Source organism: Macaca fascicularis, chromosome 2 (genome assembly GCF_037993035.2).
Source record: "Macaca fascicularis isolate 582-1 chromosome 2, T2T-MFA8v1.1".
Taxonomy (NCBI): Eukaryota; Metazoa; Chordata; class Mammalia; order Primates; family Cercopithecidae; genus Macaca; species Macaca fascicularis.
Genome location: NC_088376.1, coordinates 176,198,740 through 176,204,257, shown reverse-complemented (window position 1 = coordinate 176,204,257; position 5,518 = coordinate 176,198,740). Strand labels below are relative to the sequence as shown.

General features: G+C 36.3%; 1 pseudogene; it reads left to right on the top strand.

Moving 5' to 3' along the window:
• Positions 1–474: 474 nt before the first annotated feature.
• LOC102118179 (rRNA-processing protein FCF1 homolog pseudogene) lies at positions 475–1,173 on the top strand (annotated as a pseudogene).
• Positions 1,174–5,518: the final 4,345 nt, after the last annotated feature.

Here is a 5,518-nt window from a genome sequence, read left to right as displayed (position 1 = left end):
TGTCTATATCATATTGCAACACTTTGATAACCTACGAAAGGAAGTTAAATGATGTGTAATGAGATATTTCCAGAGGTAATTATATCAAAGAAGAACAGATCTCTTTATGCAAGGGGATCCAGTAGACAATGCAAAACTATTAGCCAATAAAGTTAAGAACGGACAGGGAAAAACCACAATGTGTCATTGAAAAGGATGCAAAATTAAACTTCAAAATACATGAAGATAACTAACATTACAAATAGGCAAATCAGCCAACCAAACCAAACCAAAAATAGATATTACAAAATGTGAACAGGTAGATATAAAAATAAACCAATCAACATTTTTGGAAATTAAGAATATGATCATTGAAATTAAAATTTAATAAGCCATATATAGTACTGTTGAATAAAGGAATAATTCAGTTTAAAGATAATAATAGGAGACACAAGAGTGTGGCATGAACATGGAGAAGCAAAATTAAACAGGAAGTATGTGACCATGAAGTGAATGCTCAGTCTCAGAGATCAGAGGCTTAAAGAATAGGATAGACTGAAACCTAAAAAGAAAGAAAAATAGTATCCCGGCATGCTAAAGAAAAGAAAAGTTCCTCAACACCCTTCTTGGTTATTTTTCCAATACAATACACGCTGAGTCCACCTTACCACATCCTGTTTGATACCAGCTTTATCAACTTTTCCATTAAAATAGTGTAGTCAATGTTGGACTGTCTGTATACATGTCTATCCCTTGTATAACTGTGTAATGGCTGAAATTGGGGAATTAGGGCAGAAGTATCAGGTAGCTCTAAGGATTGTTAAGGATCTAATATTTGAATGATTACCGGGGACACACAAAAAAACCTATGCAGATGACAACTTAGCACAGAGAGTAACCCACAAGTGCTACATTGTGTCCTTGGTTGACAAGGACCTTAAAAAAGAATCCAAAAGAATCCTGGAGTTCCTAACATGTACATTTCTAACCTAGATAAAACTCTGAATAGATGTCAGGTGACTATGGAGCCCCTAGGTTCTAACTCTTATATGCCTTTCTTCGACCAACTTTCTGTTGTTTCCAGTTCATTAAACATTCCGTAGTGTGATATGTAGCTTCCATTCACCCATTTGCTCTATTATGAGCTGAGTATGGTTAAATATGCTCACTTTCGTATGCTGTTTTGAAATTGATACTTTGTATCACTTAAAAATTTTAGGCCGGGCTCAGTGGCTCACATCTGTAATCCCAGCACTTTGGGAGGCCAAGGCAGGTGGATCACCTGAGGTCAGGAGTTCGAGACAAGCCTGACCAATATGATGAAACCCCATCTCTACTAAAAATACAAAAATTAGCCAGGCGTGGTGGTATGTGCCTGTAATCCCAGCTACTTGGGAGGCTGAGGCAGGAGAGTCGCTTGAACCTGGGAGGTAGAGGTTACAGTGAGCCAAGATCACGACACTGCACTCCAGCCTGGGCAACAGGAGCGAAACTCTTTCTCAAAAAAAAAAAAAAAAAAAAAAAATTTAAATAATGATCAAAGTGTACAAAATCCTAGGAAGAATATGTCTTATACTTTTTTCTGAGTTCTGTTGCACAGTGTGGTGAATATGGTTAATAAAAAAGTGTCACACATTTCAAAATTGCTATGAGAGTAAAGTTCAAATGTTCTTAACATGAAAATGTTAAGTATTTAAAGTGATGGGTATGTTAACTAACTTGATTTAATTAATTGTTTGACATTGTATCCATAGATTATGACATAACTTTGTAACCCATAAATTTACACAATTATAAATTGTCAGTTTACAATAAAAAGTGGCATATTTTTAGAAAAAAAATATTCAGTACAAACAGAAGGCAGAGGTTAAAATATTTAGAAAGAATAAAAGGAAAGGAAGAAAGAAAAAAAGAAGAAGGAAAGGAAGGGAGAAAGAGAGAGATGAAGGAAGAAAGAAGACAGTTTACAGACTCGGGAAATAGTTGAAAATTTACAAGATAGACTGAATAGGACTTTCTCCACCACTTCTTCTTCTTCTTCTTTTTTTTTTTTTTTTTTTTTTTGAGTCGGAGTCTCGCTCTATCGCCCAGGCTGGACTGCAGTGGCCGGATCTCAGCTCACTGCAAGCTCCGCCTCCCGGGTTCACGCCATTCTCCGGCCTCAGCCTCCCGAGTAGCTGGGACTACAGGCGCCCCCACCTCGCCCGGCTAGTTTTTTGTATTTTTTAGTAGAGACGGGGTTTCACCGTGTTAGCCAGGATGGTCTCGATCTCCTGACCTCGTGATCCACCCGTCTCGGCCTCCCAAAGTGCTGGGATTACAGGCTTGAGCCACCGCGCCCGGCCTCCACCACTTCTTTTCCCTGCCAAAAAATAGAAGAGAAGTAATGACAGGAGAGATAATGACTGATTTTTATGTTTTTTCAAAATGAAGAGAGGAGATGTAAAATCAAAAGGATATCCAATTCCAAGGCTGGAGTTTTTAAAGTTCACCTTAGAAATGACATGGTAAAATACAAATTTGAAAAGTTACCATAAAGTAAAACCATTTACTTACCAAAGAATAGTAATTGCCTTGGCAGCAAACTTTTGAGCAAAAATAAATAAATGCTAGAAAATACTGGTATCACATCTTCAAATAGCTGAAGGAATTCCACACTAGTGCAAACATCATGCAAGAGTAACTACATCTGGCAATGCTGGAGACTGAATTCTCTGAGAAGGTCTCCTACAAAAACACAACTAAATGATGAATAACATATTTTCCAGAGCATGCTGAGCTCCAGGAAGCAGGGGAAAGCTGTTCTCCCTCCCTCAAAAGGACTTAAGTAGCTGAAAGTGCGTGCTGTGAGAGGTAAGCAAGTGAGAGAAATGCGATTGCTCCTCAAACAGGTGGCTTTAATACGAGCAGGTGCCCTTCATACTACTGCAATTATACATTAAACTTTTGGCCGACAACGAAGTAAGGAAGCTGAAGCTGAAATGCCTATCTTAAGCTAGGATACCCTAAAAGGTCCAACTAGATCTATGATACGCCAGAGACCCTTAACAGAAACAAAAGCTGAAGAAAAGCATTCCCAATGTAAGGCCACACTATTCCCAGACCAAAGTCAATCTTAAGTTTCTAAATACTATCAAGCAAATAAGGAGACAAGATATAATGAATGAGGCAGCAGAAAAAAGAGAAAAAAAAAAAAGATTTAGCCCATAAAAACCTTAAGATAATTAAATTGTCAGACGCAAAATGTAGAATAGCCAATGTAGAAAACATAAAAACTGAATTCTCTGATAGACCAAGCCACAAGAGACTTTCATAAATAAGCAGGGAATTCTAGAAAAGCAACCAAATGGAACTTCTAGATATTGAAAATATAATGGCTGAAATGAAGCAAACACTAATTAAAGAGGTTAAATAGCAGAAAAAACATAGCCAAAGAGGTAACAGTAAAGGTATATCTGAAATATTACCCACAAAACAAGAGCAGAGAGCCAGGGGAATAGAAATATGAAAATGGAGATATATACATGTAGGATTGAATGAAAATGTTCAATCCAAAGTAGCGCTCTGAGTAGAGTCCTAGAAAAAGAGAAATGAGGGAATAGAAGAGAGGCTTGCCAATAAATGTATGAACTTAGGAAATTATGAGAAATTTATAAAAAATAGAACTACAAACTTTTAATCAAGAGGTAGAAAGTCTGAATAGCCCTCAAATTATTATAAAAATTGATCAATGCTGAAATAAAGAAAAATTCTAGGCCCAAGTTATTTAACATGCAAGCTCTAATATTGATGATATTATATCTTCAATCTAATATAAAGTCTTCCAGATAATGGAAAACTAGAGGGTGAGGATATTGCCCAAATCATTCAATGAGACCAGTATAACCTTGATACAAAGATATGATAAGGAGAGTTTAAAAAAAAAAAAAAGGAAAATGACAGGCCAGTCTCTCTCATTCATAAATATACAAACAAAAGTTTTAAAGAAAATATTGCCAATCCAAATTTAAAAATTTATAAACTACACGATCTACTAAGAGCAATTTATCATTATGCCAGAAATTCACAAATGATTTCTTACAAATAAAATTACAGAAAATGGAAGGAAAACCATATGATCATCTTGAGAGAAAAACTTATTTGAGAAAAAATAGACACTGATTCAGAATAAAAACTCTTTAAATTTTAAAACCTGTCAAAATAATTTGATAAAAAATAGACACTGATTTGGGAGAAAAGTTCTTAGCAAAATGAGAAGGGAAATGAACTTAATCTGATAAATGATATCTGCCAATAGCCTACAGCAAATGTTATCATTAATGATGAAATATTGGAAGCATCACTTTCAAAGACAGAAATTTAGCAAAGAATCAATAGTTTCAAATTAACATTCAGTTAGAATGTCTAACTAGCAGCATCAGACTAGAAAAATAATGGGAAACTAAGGATGTGAAGGGAAGAGACAAAACATATTATTCACAGATGATATAATGGAGAAAACACAAAATAATCTAACTAAAATTTGTAGAAATTGATTAAAGTAAAGCTAGGTGGTTGGTTATAAGATTAATATGCAAAAATTATTTGTGTATTTATATCTCATCAAACAACAATTAGGAAAAAAGTCTTGTATAAGTGACATTTGTGACAGCAACAAATATTGTAAGAATGCTAGGAAGATACCTAAAAAACATTTCAAAACTTATATGGAGAAAATTATGCAAGCATTAAAAGATATTCCAAATGATAAACTAATGAAAATCTTACATATCTGTGAATAAAGAGATACTCTTAATGTCAGCTCTTTCCTAATTGATGTGAAGAGTCAGTGCATTCCCAAGCAAAATCACCATAGGATTTGCTGTAATATTTGATAAGCTGATTCTAAAATGTTTATAGAATAACAGTGTCAAGTACATTCAAGACACTCATAAAGAAAAAGGAGCAGCCAGGCACAGTGGCTCACACCTGTAATCCCATCAATTTAGGAGGCCGAGGTGGGTGGATCACCTGAGGTCAGGATTTCGAGATCAGCCTGGTCAACATGGTGGAACCCTGTCTCTACTAAAAATACAAAAATTAGCCAGGTGTGGTGGTGGACACCTGTAATCCCAGCCACCTGGGAGGCTGAGGCAGGAGAATTGCTTGAACCCAGAAGATGGAGGTTGCAGTGAGCAGAGATCATGCCATTGTACTCCAGCCTGGGCAACAAGAGCGAAACTCTGTCTCAAAAAACAAAAACAAAAACAAAACAAAACACAAAAAAGGAGCTTGGGGTTAGGGTTTCACGGCCCTGTGTCCTCTGCTCCAGGAGGTCTAGGTGATTCTGCCATAGCCTCAGCCTCCTTCGCTCTGTGACCTGCTGGTATTAGAAGATTCAGAGCTAAGACTCCAGGACATTCCTGAAGCTGAGAAATGGAACTGGATACTGTTGCTTGGAAATATAAATAGCAAAAATAGACACCCTATTACACACTTTCTGTAGGAGAGTAGGACGTTACCTTCAGCAGTACCTGGCTCCACATTGCAAAAGTACCTT